We start from the raw sequence: 22,980 nt of genomic DNA on the forward strand, positions 1-22,980 counted from the left end.
TCCACCATCCGCTATGAAATTTTCTGTAATCACTCGCCGTTAGAACTCGCTTTCATCAAATGTATGCTGTTTTTCCGTGTTATTGCTTCATAATGAATTAATCAAAATCAAGTTTTATGTTTAAGCAAATATAAAGTATATTCAAAAATTAAAATAAAATATTAACGCTATATAAATTCATCTCTCCGTCCGAATATTTTAATACGTATCTTTCATGTAAATAAATTCTTATACGGGCGTAAAAATATCTCAAATTTCATTCGACAGTGTAGCTCGAATTACACAAAGTAACACGGAAATGCGATATCGAAGCGGATATAAAATACTTCAAACAAACGCTCTCGTCGAACATAACTCTCGAAGGTTCTGTGGCATTTTTTCTCGTCGGTCAACGTGCTAAACATTCTTTGCACTCCGCATATCACATTTTATGAATGTCTGTTTCTTTCATTCGCTAGCCTGCGGCGTTTCAATCCCCCGAAGCTCGCCAGCGAAGCGCGTTTGCTCAGATTCATTCACGAATTTTTATCATCCGATATAACCGTTCCAGTCATCGGTCCACTCTCGATGGATGGCAGGACCCGAGCTTACCGAGACGGAAAGTCTCTAGAAAGAAAATAACGGCGAATCATTCGAGCATGTCGGACAAGGGAGGAGTACGCTGACGATGACGGCGACGAGAGAAACCGAGAAACCGGCCTCATAGAAGGTGCAGCGAAGAAATAGTACAAAGGATGAGGGCGGCGATGGCGGTGTCGGCTGTGGAACCGAGACGAAAGAGCCGACGTGCAAATGTCGTTCTGAACTTCGATCGTAAAACAGCGGCAGACTTCTCGGGTGGGTGGAGCATCCGTCTTGAACCACTGCCAAATCGGTTAAGCGCGAATAAATTTCCGTGTCAAACTTCGTATGAACGAAGGAGCCGACGGTTCCTGCGTGTCGGACAAGGTTGGATTTGCGTTGCCGGAAATGGAACGGAGAGTTCTAATGTCTACGAGAGCAAAGAGAACGTGAGATTAGAAAAAAAAAACGAAAAAAAGAAAGAAGTATGTATCAATGTATGTTTGTATCAATGCTCGTTGATAATATCAAGTGTACTATTATACTATTATAATATTACGATGAAAATACAATCCAGTGTAAGATTATTGTCTCTTTTAATGATAATTCTTTTATATAGGTTTAGATAGGTCAATTAATAAGTAACCTTAATTTTGCTATTAATAATCGAAATGATAAAAATTAAGGTTACTTACTGATTCATCCACGTAATACGTCAAAAATATTTTAAAAATTCTAATAAATTGTAATATTCTTAAAAATTACATACAATTCTTCTAAATTGGAGATGATTGAAATCTCTATTCTGTAATTCCTAATGATAATATTTTTTTTTTATATATATATATATACCATGTATAAAATGTGCGTAACAACAATATAACGACATCGACTCTGTAGTGATTAAGAGTTACAGAATAGAAACCTTAGTATTTTATCAAAATTTTATCAAATAATTAAATCTCATTCATAGAGCAAGTTTATTCTAAATAAAAAATCTGGACAACGATATCAGTGTATAAAAATGCAATATGTGTCTCTAAATAATTAATCAATAATTTGATTTATATTTACAGTTTCTTAATTACTTTTGGTAAAATATGCGCTGTTTTTTGTAGAATAACCGGCCATATAATAAACGGTAATAAAAACCAAAAGCGTAGCATAGCGAGAAATTTCCCCCGAGTCATTCCATCTCGAATAAAAGCTCAACTTACATATTGTTCTAACGAGCAGAGAGCTCGTGTATAATGAATAAACAGCAAACGCAGACGGGAGTTTCGCGCTACGCCATTACGCGCCAACGTTGCGAAACGCGCAGCAAAAAGACGTACCTAACTGTCGGTTTGTCTAACAGAGGCAGACGAAGCGTAACCGAGGCATGACGAAGATGTAAAGGTGTCGTCCCGGGATGCCCGAGGAATACAAAGTCGCAGGCTGTAGCGGCTAAAACGAAACAGCGAAAAGTCATAAAACGTATTATGATCGCCTCATAATTTACAGCGAAGCGACCCGCGCGAAATCGCCGTCGACTTTCCACAACCGGATTTATGACATGGCGGAGCAATGTCTGCATGCACATTGTTTCGCTATGCAGTTTTACCAAGCGACAAGAATCCCACGATAATCAATTATCGAAATAGTGTTTAAATAATAAAAAGAACACTTTAATTTAATCTATTGTGTCAACTTTAAAACCGCATAATATTATTAAAAAAAAGAACAAAGATTTTATTCAATTACAAAATATTCATAAAAATACCATAGAATAAATACATAAAAGCAAACACATGAGATGTTAATTGCATTATATAATAATCTCTTACAATTTCCATCCAATTTCATTACTGGTCACACTCATCACATTTCCATAATGTAATTCGCAATAATGATACAAGTTTAACTAGGTACTATTCGCTAATTTACTTTAATTTCATTCATGGACAAAATTACGTATTTTTTATACATACACGGGAATTAATCTTTTGGCAGGTTAATGCGTGAATACCTTAATTTCGACGTTGTTTGGAAAGATCGATTCAACAACGATTCGTCTGGTAATCCTACGGTCAGGTCGATTATGCACCGTCACGAAACGGAATGAGAATCCTAAAGCACGTCAACGCATGTCGAGCGACATATAGCGAACGCGAAAGGTCGTCAGAGCTTCATTACGCTTTAGCTCGACAGCCGGGAGGGTCAAAGTTAGGCGAATGTTATTAACGTTCTACCTAAATCCCTCAGCTATCCTCCTAAAACGCGGCGCATCGAACATGGAAATGGGCACGATACATGAGTTAGGCTAACGGAAGATGGTTAGAACACGGTTAGAACGCGTTCTCTTATCTTCCTCTGAATTTGCGGACATCCGTATATCGGATATCCAACATTCGCGGGCGTATCCGCAGGCCTTCACATTCGCGACGTTTGATGATCTAAAATTCCGTCCGGCAATTCAACTTTTTAAACGAACGTTCTATCATTAATAAAAAGCGTAACGATATAGTGTGATATCGATGCGCGATAAAATTTAACTCGCAAGATTTTGGTAATGATGTGCAAAAAAAAATGGCAATGATTAATTTAGATCATCTATCGAGCACAACATTCGTAACTACACGTTGAGTCTGAATTAATCGTATATTCGTGAAATGCGAATCATTCCGGATTGCTGCAAATGAATATCGAGTAACGCCGTGCAAATCTCGTTCGTGGTATATCCAATATTCGGAAATCGCGTTTTCCGGGTAACGAATTATATGATGAAGCAAACATTATAGCATTCAATATTGCACAACACTCTAATATGTGCGGAATAAAAAGCTTCGTTAGAACGTTTATAGTCAGTTTTAACGAACAGTCAAATTCATCAAAAGTTTAATGTATAAATGTATAAAATATGTAGGAATTAGTACAATTATTGTTAACTTAACAGTCACATGATTACATGAACTCAGTTCGTTTATTCAACGAGTCGAAACAGTTTTCACAGGAAGAAACGAGAACGTGAAGAGCGAACTATTGCCTGCGACCATTTTTCAATATTAAAGAGGCTTTAGGGATGATTTAAATAAGCTCGAGAAAGAGAGCTTGGCGGTACGCGACCTGAAAAGTCGGACTTCTTCGATTTATGGCAAGACGCCGGAGACAGCTTAGAGTCTCTCTCTTTGCGCTCGCATTTAAACCTCGCCCTATCTCTACGCTGTTTCTCTTTGCTACTTTTCCTTGTATCACCTCATCTCTCCCCTTTTTATCGCTCTTAGGATCGCAGACGTGAAATCGTAAAAACCGAAGTTTATTGATGTAAGGCTGATCAAGATTGTTGTTCCGATAAGGAAATACGACTTCGTTCGATTACGATTTATGTAATCTGTTTGTTCAATATTCAACATCATATAAAACTAAAACTTCTTTGATCTTCTTTGATTTACTTTATATAACACTTAATTAAGATTTATTTAAGCTTTGTATGATTAAAAAAATGTTAATTATATTGATAGAATTAAAAAATTCAAACTTCAACGAAACAAAATCCGATCATATTTTTTTTTAAATAATACATCTCCAAATTATTTATATTTTATAACAAACAAATATTATAAAATTCTAAATTTTAATAAAAATTTTATTACAAAATTTAATATAAATATATTTAGTAATTAAAAAAAAACAATCTTTTTCAATTATTGCACAGTTATGTTTTTGTAAGAAGACAACTAAAGAAATATATCTTTTGCTAAATCGATCAGCATCGTCTTGAAATTTATGAGAAGAAAGTATAGTAAAAACTTTTTTCAAAGTATTGACAAAAAGAATACCTTTTCAGCAAACGGAAGTCCGAAAGGTTGACTAATGTTCGGTCGATAGCTATACTCGGAAAGCAAATGGATGTGAAGTTTGCGATTATTCACCGACAATCTCTCGACACGCGCCGCGGGCGTTAAAAATAGGGAAGGCGAAAAGAGAGAGAGAGAGAGAGAGAGAGAGAGAGAGAGAGAGAGACGCAAAGGCAGCGAGTTGTCCGACATCGTCGACATCGGATAACAAGAAGCAGGCCAACGAGAAGCAACATGATGAAAAGTGACTCTTCTTCTCCGGCTGCTCTACCATGTTCCCACAAGCGCTTTTTAGCGCATAATTAAACAGCTCCGCATCATTCGTCACAGACGTTTCGCTAGATTTTAATTTAAAGTTGATGTAGTATGATTCATGACAATGCAGCGGAGTCAACGCAATTCAAAATGTAAAAGGAATGAGAGAGAAAAAAAGAACAAGATTCTTTAGGGTACAAAGAGGTAAAGTTCGGCGGTCGTCGAAAAGAACAAAGTATAAAGAAAAGATGTCGAAAAATGCGAAAGAACCAGAAGAGCACTAAGAAAGAAAAATAGACGTCAGTTCTTTCGAATTCGCATATCAGCAAAAAGTAGAAGTCAGAATAAGAATAATTCGAATAGATAAAAAAATAATAAAGTTTCAAGGCAGAACAAGAAAAAGAGTTCTCAAAATGCAACTCTTGCTTGAAAATCCAAATTTTTAATTTAAAAAAATGACACAACAAATTCCTATTATGGATATTTTAATGGATATTTTTCAAATAGCAAAGTTGTGAAATTATTTATTAATCGATTAGAATATTTTTAAATATGAAGAGCAATTATGCGACTCGCGAGTAATTCAATATGTACGCTTGAATGATTCATAAATTAAATATATTAGCGATATGTTACGTTGACACATGTCCGATACAAGAGGATATGCAAAAAGCGTAAAAAGGAGACGGTCTTATGATGACGAAGTGACGTCAAACACCGCGGCGATTCAGACATTGATTAACGTTTCGTAAAAGAGCACTGCCAGCTATCAAGTTCTTCGAGACGAGACTTCCCGAGGCTAAACGTGATTGATCGATTCGGGAAACGATTATCGACGTGTCGCGAGACGTAAGAATGAGAAATCCACTTTCGGCCACGGCCATAATTAACGGCACGTTGCACTACACATACGAAACACGATGATCGAATGTCGAATGATTTATTATCCAATTACGAGTAGTCGGTATTCACGAATGCGAATCACGAAAGCGCGCGCACCGAAATATATCTCGACGGGGTGCAATTTGTTATCGCAGCTATTCTCGGGTTCGGCAATGCTAAAAGTTTTGAGGTCATTGCGCGCGAAGACATCGAGAATTCTGTCGATTCAACTGTCACTTTCAGCACTTCGCTTTGCTTTATTTTTAATGTGCCGTTCGCTTGCCAAGAATTCGGAAAGTACTACCACATTTTTCTTCTCTCGCGCAATTTCTATACCATAGAAAGCGGACAAGAATATTATTACTGGATGCGACGTTAAGTAAGAGCGCGATGATGGGCAACGTACTTATGCAGAGGCACATCCACGCAACACGCGTAAAAAAAGTCCGACAAGTAGAACGAAGTTGTCGAGTAGAAAAGTTGCGGACTAGTCAGCCAGCCAACACCGTTGGTCGTTGCGTAACGAGTACGAGAAGCTTCTAGCGTGATTTCTGTCGAAGTTTCAAGCCCTTACAACGTCGCGTCGTAAATCCGTACCTCTCTTAGAACCAACTTATCGTAAGTCTAAGAAATAAGACTTCGAGTTTTATGTTATTGCACGATAAAATTTATTTAAAGAAAATATCCTTCAGGACATAAAACTCGCTTCCAAAGAAAATATTTTTTCCCATTTTTATGTTTTAAAAGATATAGTTAATATATTTTCACAATTATAAATTATTAAAATGTATCCACAACGTGTATTAATTTTACCTCCTTTTACGATAATTTAAAAGTGTTTTGCAAGTACAAAAAATAACATAAAGAGAAAATTTATTAACATATGGTTGTACCGTTTATTTATTTCAATAGCTCAACTCCGTTGGGGCCATAAAAGTTAGTTTCGAAACATTTTCTGGATTAAGAAAGTACTAATCTCAACGTTTCCGACGAGCTTCGCAAAGTTCGTACTTCATATTGTCAGAAATTTAAATTACACCCTCGAGTGTACGCCGCAGAATGAGTATAGTTTCCAAGCAAAAAACGCGATTATCCTATGCTGACTTATTTGCCCGCACGCGAAAGCAAGGCAAATACAAATCCTACGAAAGCACGTCTATACGGAGGACGCAGAGTTGTTAGTATGCTGTTGTTTTTATCAATTTCTCTCTCTCTCTCTCTCTCTCTCTCTCTCCCTCCCTCCCTCCCTTTCTCTTTGTCTTTCTCTTTACCACGCAATTCTATAATAAAGCAGCCCAGTTCGTTAACGAAGAGAAGCCTAGAGAAACGGTGCTTCGCCGCCAACTTCCGCGCACTGAGAATTAATTTTCCTCCTCGGATTCTAGTTCGCATGGAACGAGAGGATCCCGCGGGTAGACGATTCCCGGAAAAGCGAGCATTACTTACGCGAAGACGTAGTACTGCTAGCCGCGGAATAACGGAACAGTGAATCACGACGGACACCAAGGCAAACTTGAGAGAAGCGTTCCCTTTCCGTCTCATGTGCGCGCAACGATGCTGCTCATTGTCATGTTAATAACGTATACACAGTCATCGATCATAGTCGTGCGCTTTCTTTGGATTTTTTAAGTATTCTGAACTGAATATTTTCTTAACATTTTGTTTATACATACGTATAACAGTAACACGTATATAACAATAACACGTACTGAATCATATTGCATATTATGGCCCAATATAATAATAATAATAATAATAATGATTTTATTGAATGCAGCGGTTAAATATACCATTCATAAAAACATCTTTATGAAATGGTTCGTTATATATGTAGTACATAGTGTATTACAAGTCTTTTAATAGAAAAAAAGAAACTTACAATTTAATAAAATTAAATAAAATTAATTAAATTAAAAGTAAATATTCAAAATTCTTGTAAATGTTAAAAGACATATATATATGTAGAATATTTTTTTGGCATATATATTTTTTTTAAAACTTGCAAGAACTATTTATACCTTTAATTTAATTTAAATTTTATATATATATATATCCTCTTTTGTTTCTTCATTTGTCGTTTAAAATCTCAGGAACTTCTTGGCAAATTATGTGCAAGAACTCGACTGCCGCGTGTCTGGGTGAAATGTTGCATTTCTTCCGGCTATCCCCATCATCCTAATGCGCAAACGGTGTAACGCTGCTGGCTATAGTTTGCCGATCCGCGAGACACGCGCGCGCGGTCGGAGGTACTAAGAAATTACAGTCGCTCGTAACGAGAGCGGTTTGTCGACGTATATAGCAGCAACAAGGTATATCGTTCCACCGCCACTCCCGACATTCAATTTAACTTTTAACGCGAGTCAATAACACGTTTTTAGCACGCGATTAATTACGTAGCATTTACCGTGTCTACCAATTACTAGCGGTGATTATTTGCGTTTAATCTGCTCGACGGTAATTTCGAGTGGGAATGTAAAAACTATATAATTGAAAGTAGCGAATTAATCCCCAATATCCGCAAATACAGAATTGTGCAAATACAAAATTATAACATTTACCTAATGATGATTGGTTTGCGAATCGATTAAATGACTGGATATCTAGGATGAAAGAAAAAAAGAGAAAAGAAACGTGATGCCGTATTAATGTGGAATTGCTTCAAAGCGGCAGTTACGCAATATAAACTGTGGAATGTCTGATAGTAATTTCCGCATAAAACTGCCCTACAAAGTTCTTAAATTCGCTCTTGGAGCACGACGGGGGTGGTGTAATTAAATAACGAAATTTTCTGCGTTCCGGACGCTTTATTACAAAATTCCGCTAATAATTGCCAGATATTTGAATTCACAATTTTCCCCTGACGATTCATAGTAATCAAATTAATTTAAATGCAGTCGTTGATTACAAAAAAATTGTTTGATATTAAATACTACGTTTCCAGCTAATTAAAAAGCTAGTACTCAATGTCAAATACATTCATCATTTGCTCCGTAATGCCTCACTTGCAATCTTTTTGATATTTTCGTAACTTTCAATGTTATTCGTTTCGATGTTGATTAACGAGTTCATACAATACAACGAAATAAAAAATATAATAGTTACAAGAATTTTCATTGTGAAATTAATATTCAATGTAATTCCACAATTAAAAGTTAACAAAATGGAAAAATGTCGTTTGCAATCATTAAAATAACGTATTAAACATTTGCCATTTAATAATAAATTTATAAAATTAATATATTAATTATATTTCCGTTGCAATATAAAAGTAATATGAAAGAGAAATCATTCTAAAATTACATACATTATTCATCAAATTAATTTCGATATAATTGCTCTTTATAAAATTTCTAAAAAAAAAAAGTAAATGATTTCTTTAAAAATAGCGGTCGATTCCTCTAAAACCCGGTTAGTTTCTGTATCGTTTCGAAAAACGTACGACTGTGACCATGGCGACGAAGCTTCGACACGGAGCTTTCAAGCGACCACACGTTCGCAGCGGCACGTCATTCGTCGAAACGACGAAGTGGTCCTGCACCTGTTCAACCTATAATTCGACGACGTCTGTGTGCGTTCTCGGCAGCACCGTGGCGACAATATTTATACACAGGTGCGCGCGAAATACCATGAGTGTTTCGACGATGCGTCAAGCGAATATCGCGCATACTGCATCTACGATTTCATCGCAATATAAGAAAAAAATCGCTTTTCACAGAAGAAATCGATTAAAAATATGCACATGTTAAAAATAATTGTGTATGTTGCTTCGTAATTTTAATGATGAATAATTCGTTTTACGATACGTGAAAAAATTTGGACGTCACAATTTACAGTAAATATTCAATATTACTATAAATCAAATATTTAAATATAATAAAATATTTATGTTTTACCTTTTCTTATTTTTTATAAATAATGCTTTTGAAAAAGTTATTTAGAACATCTTTCTCTCATCACCTTTACTAAACTTCTATCTATCCTTTGAGTCTAAAGATGAAAGAATAGATTGAAATATATTCTACCTTGATCCAATATATATTTCCGTATTAATATAATTTAATGTTTTTTAGAAATGCTTTTATAAAAAGAACAATCGTAGCAACATATATCAGTATGTAAATATTATTTAAAAAAAAATATATATATATATATATATATGTGTGTGTGTGTGTGTATGCTATACTTTTATAAGAACATATTAAATATTGAAGGAAATATTAATGGGTCAAGCTAAAATAAATATAAAGATGAGTTACTCTTAGATACAAAGAAGAGATAGAAGTTTAATAAAAGTGATAATATTCTGAACAGTTTTCTGCAGAGCATCATTTATAAAAAGTAAGAAAAAAATACAAATATGCAATATTACTCTAAATTAAATATTTCTTTTCAAATATCAAAATACATACAAATTTACGCGAAACGTAATAAACTTATGTAACATACTTTAATTTTCAATATATCTCACTGATATGTTTCCACAATACTCACTGCATCTTATTTATTGTAAATAATTTGTAAACATAATAATTCTTCTTTCATTAAATTTTAATTTGAAAAATTAAAATTAAGAACAGTATATATTATAATAAAATTTAACAACAAAAGGTCAGCACATAAGGGAAAAGTTTGCATTCGTAAATCAATATTTCGCGAAACAACGATATAATATAATTAAATTCTATGGACAGCCGTCAAGCCAGTTCAAAGTACGCTATGCCATTCCGTGATGAAAAAGGGTTTCCGCACTGAAAGAAAAAATTGGTTGCTGCAACAATTTAGATAATAAAATATAGCAGAACATTTTTAATCGGCTGCAGTGATTAGTTTTTGGTTGTAGCAGCAAATTTTTAGTTGCGTTAACCTATCGAAATCATATACTGACATTGCGGATAAACTAATGTAACTAAAAATTTGCTGCTATAACCAAAAACTGGTTACTGCAGTCGATTAAAAATGCTATGCCATATTTTACTATCTAAATTGTTACAGCAATCAATTTTTCCTTTCAGTACGCTTTTATCTGACCAGATAGTAGTAAGTGGCAAGTAGTTATGGCGTCGTTGAACGCGATAAATTCTAAAAACGATAGTCAAGAAGGTCTTTCGACCTTCGCGGAACATCCAAACGGGGTCAGGAAAAGACTTTGCTAACGTCACCAATGCGCGAGCGACACGTATCCTCGTGATAACTACACGATGGAATGTTCTCTTAAATTTCCCAGGTGGATCCAAGCGTACTTGCTTTCGCGACGTCTTTATACTCTCTACTCGTAACCGGCGAACACCTCTATGCCCCCATTCAACCATTCTCGCAAGGAGCCCAGCAGTCCTTCGAGAATAAGCGAATATCGAGGATGTTACACGAGAGCACTTTCTTCCGTGTTCGAAGTAGTATTTGTGAATGTAACTGCATATATCCAGCTGGCCTAGGATTTTTCAAAACGATTTTCTGCGAGATTTTGCCCGAAGGTCAAATGCCGTGAACACGCAAGCAAAATGGAATGCATAGCGGCGGAAAAACATACACAACTCATTTTCTATTATTACGAGAAATGACAGAGGCACACGCGATAACGTCGCTATTTCATCTTCAGCGATGATATTGTTAGCAGCGTGACGCAAGGATTGGCTTCGCATTCTCGGATTGTAAATTAGTCGTAGACTGCACTTCAACATTTATGGGACGTGAAATGGACTGTCAAGTAACTTATATACAGATTGACAATTGTGAAATAGTTTTTACTCTGTATCGCACATTCTTAGAATTTGGTTTGTCCTTTGACGATAAACATATTATTCTAGAACATTGCGTTATTTTAGAATTAATAGTCCATGAAATCAAAATTAAAGTAAAATTTATGAGCCTCAGCTGTCACCCATAAATGCAATATTTCATTAATTCCTAACAACTACTCCTTAGAACTGGCACTAACAATAAAAGGTAAAAAAGTAAGAAATAGCGTCACGCGATATAATTCATTCGTAAAAAATATGAACCATGTAATCTTATAAAGATGATAAATGTACATAAACACAAATGATTGATGTCTGACGTCCGAAGAAATTAAATAAATGTTACTGTACCATCGACAACATAATTTCGATTGTAATATACGAACGAGACAACTGTATGACAGGAAGTTTCGCGATCCTTTTCACGAAAAATACAGAACAACGCGAGCATGCATAAGAGTTGTGACACGTGGAGGCAGCGAAAGCACGCTAAACCTCATTACGAGTTGTGACATACGACAGGGACGAGTCTCGCACCTCTTAGTCGGCGCGCGCGAAAAATGATAAAAAGCGTGGAGTGGACAGGAAAAAAAAATAATGAAGTTTATATTGCCAGGGAGGAGGGTAGGTGAAACGGAAGGGAGGAGGGCACATAGTGACTCCCAGTGATATTTATATAAATACTGGAGCGTCGCCAAAATCCTAGACCTCTCTTTCCTTCTCTTTTCGTCCCGCTTTCCGTCTCGCTTCTTCCTTCTTCAATCATTCGGCGTCTCTTATCTTTCTCTATCTATCTATTTACTTTTCTCTCTCTCTATTCCTTTTGCTAGAACCAAAAGTGCCCGTAGAAAAGTGGATATTCAGTCTTGGCTTTCGCGCGGCAACTCCAGCAATACTTCTGCAGCTTTATTTGTCAACTACTTCGGATACCCGGCGAACATACCAACTGAAATTAAAGGTCCCTGCGGGTAATGGCTAAGATCGCTGTCCACGACTATTACTACTCTGTTACTGGCATCGACTAACTGCATACACAGCAATGAAATTCATACTTTTCTCATCTGCTTATGAGCGAAGTACGAAAAAAAATGTTTACACGTGTATTTTCTTATTACAATAATATTACAACAGACTGTAATATATCTTCAATTTTTATTTTATTCAGACTTATACAACCAAACAATTTTTTTAACTTGCTAACTAACCTAATTACAACGAATAAAATAACTGGATTAGAAACGTATTGAATTTCGCGTTAAATAATCATTATTATATAAAATAGTTACTTGCAAGAAATTCACATTACAAGAAAAAAATATGTTTTGTTGAACTTTTTAGTTGAATTATATTATCATGCAAAAATATGCGTACTGAAATAACTTATGAAAATTATAAATCTAAAACTCGGTTCAGAATTTTACGTCATTCGCATATTCCTGTGTAAGCTCACAAAAACCAATTTTATAAATGCTAAACTCCAATTTACATGCTTCTGAATGGGCAAGTATCATATATAGTGATAATACCGTAAGATCACTCGAGCCTAAGAATCGATACACGATGCATCGGATATCCAATTGACCACGAAGATTCCGAAGCAATGACTATAGCTCGCAAGGTTTTCTTCAATGGTTATCGTGGAAGGTCTTAAAGCCGAACAGCCGAGCGATCGACAAGGCCAACGTATTTCGATTTTATCGGGCTTTTCTCTGTACTCCGACATCGTTGCCTGAAGCCATTGCTAAATCTTTGATTTTCAGACATCTGCTTCCAGCTATCATGTTCTATAGAAAGTGCAGAATAACTAGAAAATCGTACAAAACATGATTCTTTCAAGCATTTGAATTTAATGGCAGCAATTTTCAAATAAACTAACTCATCACGGTAATCATCCGTTAATCCTTTCGTATTAATTTCGATATTTTGAGTTCAATACATTTTGATTTAATTTAAAAAAATATATCAACGTAATAATATGCATATACAACATTCTTTTCTCTAAATCAGTTTAAATAAATAAAATTTAAATTTTTACAATTTCTTTTCAAATTCCTTCAAAAGGAAGACTATAAAATATTATATCATTAAATTTTGAGAAATTGCATAACACTTTCATTTTACATAACACTTTCTTTCAACAACAATAAAAAAAGTCGAATTTTCGAGTTGCACTTCAAAATCAACTTGACTCCAACGTGAAAATATAAAAATATCATAGCGTCGTGAAGGAAGATCGCACGGTATCTGACGATTAAAGGAGTCATTAAAGGAGAGATACCCCGTGGATGTCTGAAGTGATCGTCGTCAGGCGGTGCAGTGATAACCGTAAAAGAATACGAGGAGCATTAAGAGAAAGAAGCCGCGTCATCTTGCACGCACGATCGCCTCCTAACGACCACAACACTGTTGCACCGAAGGACAAAAATGCAACCCGCCGTTTGTGTCCCTCTAGGGCCTTCATGACATTTAAATGACCGTTTTATATCTCGTTACCTCTTTACATGCCCGCCTTCTTGCGCGTCATTACTTTTAAGATACATGTTTATTCTTCCCGGATTCATCCATTAGTATGAGCGATTTCAAAGCGCATCTTCGTATTTTTTGTGGCAAGGATGTAAAAATGAAAAATGTGAGTGAACAATAGAAGTTCCGACAAATTTATTTGTAGTGGATCGAAACAAAAGTTCGCGCTACTTCATTTGTATTTATATATTTCAAAAATAATTTAGCAATTAAATTCAATAGAGCAAAGTTTTCAGTTTTAAAAATCTATTGTTCTAAATACAATAATTTTTAACAGAGTTATAAATAGTCCGAGTCCAAACGCTTTTTTTAATCCTATTATAATTCAGCAACACAAAATATCTTAGAAACATTTTAAAAAATCAATTTTATAGAAAAAACTTCAAGTTTTCACATTAAAAAGTTGAAAATTTTTGCAAATCTTTTTTAGACGCGTGACAGGCTCACAAAGTAAAAAGAAAATTTCTCCTTTTGTTCAATTCATATGTATAAAATTTCCTATGTATAAAAATTATCAACTCATAAAAACTCAAAAAACATACATGATATTCCAAAAATAGAGATTTTATGCTTGAAACCTTCTTTTTTAAATTTAAATTTCCTTCATTTTTAACAAAGTTATAGCTGCTTGAATTTTATAATTCGTAACATTACTACTGGAACTTTTGTTCCGGTATTTTTTTTTATTTTATTTTGTACCAATATATAATATAACATAAAATAAATAACATGATACAAAGAAAATCGCATCTGATAAATTATTCCTAATTTATTATCGTTAATGGATCAATAATATACATAATATTAGGAACGAATATTAGGAACAAAATTAAGTTCTTCATAAGTCGCGATTATTGCTATCTTAAGGTGCCCACCTATTCGTGATGTAATTGATAAATTCTAACCTTTGCATACTCCAAATGCCGACGAGATACTATTATGTGGAGCGTGTCGATGTCGATATAAAAGCATCTTCGAAGCGAGCACGCGCGACTAATTCAGAAAATGGAATTGCACAAAGCGCTGGTCAGGTAGCCTAATGAATTCAGTATGCGAAACGAGAACTCGTCTCGAGGACTTTCGTGGTTTGCCAACAAATGTTTGCCGTCTCAAAATCGCGAATGCGAAACATCGTATAACCAATATGTTCCGTCTCTCCTTCAAATAAGCTCACTAATTGCAACTGATGCTTCTAATCAACAACAATTAGCATCTTCCCGGGAGAATATCCCGACAATAAAACATATAAAAAAAGAGAATGCAAATATTTAAAAAGATTAATTCTAGAAATAATTTAATTATATGTAATAAAAATATTTTAAATTTTATAATAACAAATTAAAATTATTATATTAACTTGTAAAAAGCATTTAAAATTCGACATTTAAATTTATGCGACTAGAACGTTTTTTCTTTATGTACACATAATAAAGTTTATATAAATCTATGTCAATTTTTTCTTAATTTCCAAACACGAAACTTGACAACTGACTATTACGATTACACAACACAATAGGTCAACCTTATCGACGATGTTCGGAATGCCATAACGGACGGAGAGTAAATTAAAGAGAGGCGCAAAAATATCCAGAAGACAGGAGGCGAGAACGAGGAACAGCTGTCGATTTGGCCCCAATGTAGCCACGATGACGTTTACGTGCGTGTCAGTCGCATGTCTCATTCAGTACGATGGCCCTTTTTTTCCGAAATTGACCGGGAATGGATGTGAAATAAACAAAAAAAGAACATTCTGCGCGCCGGCAATCTTCGTGTAGCAGCCATAGCGAATTTTTAACAGAATTTTCAACAAGCATCGACCAGTCTAATGAAATTCTTTAATATAATTATAGCAGGTTGTCATAAATTTTTTATCCTAAAATTCCATAACTTTTCTCTAACTCCAGCAAAATTTCATAGTTTTTCCTGACTTTCAATAATATTTAAAAATTTTTTATATTTTCATTCCAATTTAGAAATATGTTTTGTTAAAAGACCAATTTAACATAGCAATATAAATTATTATTAATGTTGCTGATACTGCTTACATTTTTAACTGTTAAGTTAATAATATTCGAAAATCGCGTAGGTAAATATATGTAAATTAAACTTTTTTAAAGCTAAGAATTTTAATTTTCCAGAAAGTTTTACAAAAGTCCTTGATTTTCTTTTGACATACTGTTTTCAATTTACCTGATAATTCCCTGATTTCTCTGATTTTCAGCTTTTTTATTACAATCTTGTAATGAAAGATTTATGTTACAAAAAGATGTTAATTAAATTACAGAATGTTAACAATAGATAAATAGACATTACCGAAATATTCTGCGGTTTCAATCATACGTGCAAACGTTGCTTTCGACATGAGAATTCCTTTTCCTGAATCCTGAAAAAGTTTATTCCATCGAGCTTGCAGGCAATTTCACGATCCGGATCTCGCGTGCAGCAAAAATCGTTTATCCGACTCTTTTCTTTTCTCTTTCTTTTCTTTTTTTTTTGTTATCAAAGTCAGCACCTAGTCGCCGGCTTTTCTACGGTGCAGCAAGTTCGTAACGAGTTCCATCGATTTCCTCCCGCAAGCAATGTATTGAAATAAACCAAAGGAACGTGGAGAGATATTCCGCGAAGCACAAGAAAAAGAAGAAGGGTAGGACTACGTGAGCGAGTAGAAAAGCCGCAATAAACGAAAACTACTGTCCATGCAACTGGAAATGAATCGCGAGTAAGTAACCTGGTATAACAGAAGAGTAAGCATCGAGAGCGAGTTGCGTTTTTTTCTTCTGTTTTATTTCCTTAGGCAAACAGAAGATAATTTAATGATATTTCCTTTTATAACATAGATGTCTTTGGTATAAATAGAAACATATTTAAGTACATATAAAAATAATTCTATAAAAATAATTCAATAGAAAAAAAAAATGATAAAAATACTTTTAAAAATAAAGATACTTTCATAATTATGTATTTTATGAAATATACATTTCAATGTAGGAAAAATTTGTTGTCGCATGCGCGCGGTCACGACGTTTCACGAGTAGACATTCCGTAATATAGTCTTCGTGGAACATTCCATTCATACATTAAGAAAAAAATGCTGTTGATTCAATTCAAAGTCTATATTACGGGCTGTAATTAACATAAGTGATCAACAGCATTTTTTTCTCAGTGTAGAAACCACCCTAATATAAAAAAAAATCAACAAAAATAATTATGTCTGAAATTATATTTATATATTATTCGCGGTAGCTTCGGTTTGCCGATAAAAAGAATCGGTCTTGAAGGGAAGGCGACGGAAGATAGGTCGGAAATATCGCAGACCCCTATTCCTCCGGTTACTACGGAAACGGTAGGATACTTTTGATAAGGTGCGACCGTGATCTCGAACCCTCGCGCGTTCGGTTTATTCGGGGGAAAAACGGTCGCTCCCTACGTTCATGCACGAATGATTTATCTGGCAACTATTGTACCTCCTTCTATGTATGTCAACTTGAGAGAAAAAAATGAAATTTGAGTTAAAATAATATCACAATGAGAAACAGTAGCGCAAAACTTTTATAACCCTATTGTATATTTGCAGAAAAAGAATCTAATAAAGAAAAACTTCGTTGATTTAGATCGTAGGGAAATTAGAGGAAATTATCAAATCATTACGTGCATAAAATCACGTTTTCTTGAATGAATCTTAGAAACAAAATAATAACTGAAAATTAGAAAATTTTAAAAATATTATAAATTCTTTAAATTAATAGATTATACATATAGATGCCTAATCTTTATCATCAGAAAGTTAGCAGTGTCATAAATTTTGTACATAAGGAGAAAAAATACTTTCTTGTAAGTAAATTTTTTCAATTGAAGTGATACGATGAAGTCATTCATATATAGATTTATTATCTTCTTTTTTCCATATAATGTAAAAAAAAGAAAAAAAAATAAAAACATAAACGAAATATAAATTTTTTAACTTTTAAAATATTTTATGAGTTTCAATTACTACTCGGCTTCTAAGACCCATTAAAAGAAACAGTTTTACAGGTATTTAATTTAGGAATGTCCATCTAAAATCTCTACAATTAATCAAAATTAGTAAAAAGAAGTGAGTAATCTCTCCTCGTAAACGAAGTAAATTTGATAAATTAATTATAGCTAATTATCGTTTAATTTGTATGTGAAAAATAAAATTCATAATTTTAATACGTCGACCTATAATTAAATCAGACAAACCGATTTCACATTGTTACAAAATAGTAGCCAAACAATCGTACTGTGTGCCAAGACAAATATAAATTTCCCGTCAAGACGCCCCATCACTATGTGATAATTAATAGTATTAAATGTCTCATGTTTCTCATATGAATTGCATCAGTCTCTTCAAACAAAAATTAATGTTATTTTGTAACGTAAAAACAAAGGAAGAAAATTCGTTATATGTAGGACATTCATTCCTTCATTCGTTCGTTTATTTCTCAAGTCACAGAAGAACATCAATTATTTTTGTTAGTTGCTGAGATATTATCAATTTCATCGAGCAGTATTCATGCAAAGAAGAAAGAATATCATCATCGGAAATAAAACGATTCTCACAGACTGACAGCAACATGTAATCCACGGTTCATTTCGTTTGTCTACATGTATCGAGTAATTATTTTAAGACGGCGTAGATATAAGAGCGTCAACGTATCGATAAAAAAATATATATTGCTAAGATAAGAATGCAACAAATGTGACATTTCGACATGCGGTATGGATGCTCTTATGTCCGGGGATGGTCCGCTGATCTCAAACGGCTGTGGCCGCGAGATACACAATGTAAGTTATTCTATTTATACGGTTGCACAGTCACGGGGAGAACGAAAGAAAGAGAAAGAGAGAGGGGAAAAGAGAGAAAGAACGAGAGACTGTTTCGCAACACGGTCTCGTCAACGTCGCGTTTTACGCGCCGCGAAGTTAAAACGGAGCGCAGTATTTTGAGGACTCGTCAAACGTAACGTAATGTGCGCGTGCTTGATCGTGATTTATTTCTAGCGGCCTGTTCGTTATCGGAATATCGAGGTCTTCACGAAGAAATTAACCTCGTGACGAACACATCTAAAATTATTACAAATTCTTAGTGTTTCTCTAATCTTCTAAAAAGGTTAAACGATTTATACATTTACGGAAAGGACGGTTTTGATGAAGTATATTTAACACAAATAATAATTAATACAAATCTATATCAGTATAACTAATACAAATCTGAAAATAATTTTGTAAAACTATCAAAATAATTATGTATGCAGGACGCTCAAGCTGCAGATTGCTAGAACGTCAAAAGTTTTGCTCAACATATTTGAGATTCCTATACAATTATTTCGATGATTCAAATTATTTTCCTATACTTGATTATATACTTAAATTTTTAGATATGTCAACAAAATCGTTTTTTCTATGTTGATCGTATTATTTTCATATAATAGAATATATAAAAATTAACGTAACACAGATTTATATAAATTTAACTTCTATATTATTATTACAATTCAGAAATTCAGACACGTTTGCTCACACAATACTAATTGCAAGTTCCTTTGTGCAGTTAAATAAAAGATATAAGCATTGTCTCCCATAAGCGTGTAAAAGCGCGGCGCAAATGTCTAAGATTTAATTAAAACCCACAGAATCGGGGAAACGATCTCACCATCCTAAACGAGGTGGAACGTCGTGAACGATCGTGCAAGAACGCGCGAGTAACGTCTCATTGGGCACAGATTGACCTAATTACCGAAAGGAAACGTCTGGCGCGCACGAGTCACCTAGTTGGAGCATTTGGTGCGTTGCCTGCTTTCTGCAAATTGTCTTCCATTCATAGATTCTTATGACATGAAGGAAATTTAAAGCTGCGATAGTCTGCCATGATTTGCAGAAATATCACCGAGTAAATGGCCATTAAACGCGTTTTAAATCCATCTTTTTATTTGTATGATTCATTCTTTCTCTGATAACTTTTTTCGTTTTATAATTCTTATTACGAATTTTGAAAAATATTAATAGTATGAAATAATTTTTAAAGAATATATTTTCAAAGACATATCCATCTTATAAAATTTTTGTTAAAGTTTACTTGCAATCTTGAAAGAAACTATTGATGAAAAAATCATATATCAATACTACAGAAAAAAAGAATATATGTACTTTTATCGAACCGGAAATATGTCGGGCTAATATATAATATATGTAATACGCATTGCTTTTATCGACTACCTATTTATACCGCCATTGTCTTTTGTACATTTATAAAATACCCACGATACGAACATTTGTCAAACCATAAAAGCAGTCATTGAAGTTCTGGTTGCGTCACATATTAATTATAGAACCAAAAATTTTATAGAAAATTTGCAAATACACTGTCAAATTCATGATGTCATGTTATACAAAATTTGAGTTACTTTAAATCATTCCTAAAAATCCCCTACTTCTACTCAATATATCGTTAATTTAACTGAAACAATGCAGCTGAAGTTTAATTCAAGAAATGTATTAATTTGATTCAAATTTGATTTATTATATTGATTTACTACATGCATATGTAATATAAACGCTATTTATTTTGAAACAAAATAATTCAATTACAGAAATGGATTCATTAGATGTTATTTTTTTTAATCACATAGTTTTAAATAAAAATAATACATTTTGAACACATTTGGAAGGTAAAAGTAACCTTAAAAAAAGTAAAACAAAACGTAACCTTTAAATTTGTTTCTCTTAATATTTAATAGTGCATACCGAATGCAATTGCAAATAAAATCTGTATCTGCTGTTGCGGATGCATAATAATCAATTAGCCAGTTTCAAATTAGAAACATTTAAACTAATAAATTATTAACACGATAAAAATTAAAAACATTCATTTTGTGAGTTTAATTGCACTATCGAATAAACATATATAAAAAATGAAATAATAGAAATAATAAAAACATCGCAAATTTTTTATAATAAAATATAAAATATATAAATTTATAATTTCTTTTTCTTTGCAACATCTATCTATTTGAGACATGAGGGATGTCCCCACATTTAAAATATATGGTGTTCAATGTCCAATCAAAACAAAATAAAGTTCGGTACACGTGCTATCGGCACATCGCCAAATCGACATATATCTCTTCTGCTGACAAAAGAAACAACAATAATGCGACACATGCGACCGAACGTCTGGAAAATTTACGATCTATTGCAATCTTATCTATTAGTAGATTTTGATTATACTTTGATGCGAAATGTCAATGAAAAAGTTACTTTAAAAGATATTTAAAAAATATTATATCCATTTCTAAAATAAATTTTAAAATATAATTGTATTGTTCTTTTTATTATTGCAAAAAATATTTTTCTTAATTTAAATTGTGTCCTATAAAGGACCTTACAATATTCAATTTCAAATAAATAGAGACAGAGATGTGTCATACAAATTCACATAGAAATAATTAAGCACTAACACTATAAGATCCACTTTGACCGATTATAGGAATTCTTTATAGTTAATTAATTATATTAATTTTAAACATGTCTGCATTTTTCTGACAAATTTTCTTATCATGACAAAAATTATTAATTATAAATATTTATAATTTTTTACATATTATTAGACAGAAATATCAACTAGAATATCCATTTGAGATGCATTATCACGTTTCACGTCTACAGTGAGAATTGCATATTTTCATGAGGCCGTTTCGCAATGAGAGCGGCAAACGTGTAAATGTCTCGCAAACCGGAGAAACTTCATTCCCACCGTAAAGCACGGTTTTATTTGTATAGCCGTTTTCCAGTTGAACGTAGTGGTGCGCAGCAGTTTGTCAATACGATTATATGACAGATTTATCTGCAATAAAATGCACGTGAGTATAGGAGTATACGGCATCATCGAAATATTTTCCGGCCATCTCCGTTTAGTCTCACAAATACTCAACTTGATCCATACAAAAATCAACAAGAGAGAGCTTGGTTATGAATACAAACTTACTTTTTCTCATTGTGGATTTAATGCCCATCTATCCAAATACCGAAAAGATATCCCGCTCGTTTTTCGTAATCAAACATCATTAAATATAGATACGATTCATGATGGCAATTATGTGAGCGTAAACAAGTTCGCGCTGCCATGAATCATAATTTCAGACGTAAAAACTTGTCTTGCGTAACGTGTATAATACGCTTATAATGATACATAAATCAAATCAAGTAAAATATAAAAAAATAAAAGCGAAAATAGAAGAAAAACAAAACATGTCATGCACGAACGTGATGATTGTTTACTCTCGCGCGAAAAGAGAATGCTTTACTTTCACAGCACGATGCTGCCAAATTTTCAAAGCACGAGATCACTCACATCATCTTTTCTTCACCTCCTCCCTTCCTGCTTCTCCTGTTATGGCACGAGCTGTGGCACAGCACAATCGCGAGGAGGAGCGACAGGAATCGCGCGCGAACACTGGCTCCTCTCGAGAAATAACAGCCGGCGATGTGCTTAAATCACCGATCGATGGAGATCCTCCGATCGACTCCTCTACTCTCTCACACTCTAATCGCGGGTGAACGCGCCCCGTTATGGCGCCACGTTCGGTGATTAACGACGGTGCAACAACCACCGCGACGTGACACGCGCGTACGAATTTCCATCGCTCTCGAGTTTCGCGTGGCGCGAACCAACCAGCGGCACGGCCGAGAGCCAATTCTCCACCAGACGGGAACACTGCGCACGCGACGAGATCGACGCCGAAGCACGATAACGAATATGATGACGACAACGATGACGGCGACGTGCACGTCGACGACGACAACAACCGGCACGCGAGAGGACCCTCTTTTCCCGTCGCGCACGATTCGCCACCACCGACGACAGAGAGAGAGGACGACGCGACGTTCTCGTGGATGTCGCAAGCGCCGTCGCACGGCCAGTCGACGAACCGTCGAGGGAGAACGAGCGAGAACGACTGACGAGACCAGTGGAAACAGAGAGCGGTGCACCGGCGCGCGTCCCGTGCCTAGTGGAGTAGAGCGATGAGCGGCGCGGCGCGGCGCGACGCGGAGCGCCCAGTAGAAACGGAAAGCGGTGCACCGGCGCGCTTCCCGCGCGTAGTAGAGTACAGCGACGAGCGGCGCGACGCGACGCGGGGGAGGGAGGGGAGGAGGAGGGGGGGGGGGGG

General features: G+C 34.7%; 1 protein-coding gene and 1 long non-coding RNA gene across 2 annotated transcripts in view; both read right to left on the bottom strand.

Annotated features, from left to right (window-relative positions):
- LOC108686868 overlaps positions 1-22,980 on the bottom strand; it is a 292,272-nt gene that overhangs the window by 235,839 nt on the left and 33,453 nt on the right. The gene's annotated exons all lie outside the window — the stretch shown is intronic.
- On the bottom strand, positions 678-22,681 carry LOC108687012. Its single transcript, XR_001931732.1, has 3 exons — positions 22,164-22,681; positions 1,896-2,007; positions 678-991 (listed from the first exon to the last, which is right to left on the bottom strand). It is a non-coding gene; the product is annotated as an uncharacterized LOC108687012 (long non-coding RNA).

This window comes from Atta colombica, unplaced genomic scaffold (assembly GCF_001594045.1).
Source record: "Atta colombica isolate Treedump-2 unplaced genomic scaffold, Acol1.0 scaffold198, whole genome shotgun sequence".
In the NCBI taxonomy this organism is placed as follows: domain Eukaryota; kingdom Metazoa; phylum Arthropoda; class Insecta; order Hymenoptera; family Formicidae; genus Atta; species Atta colombica.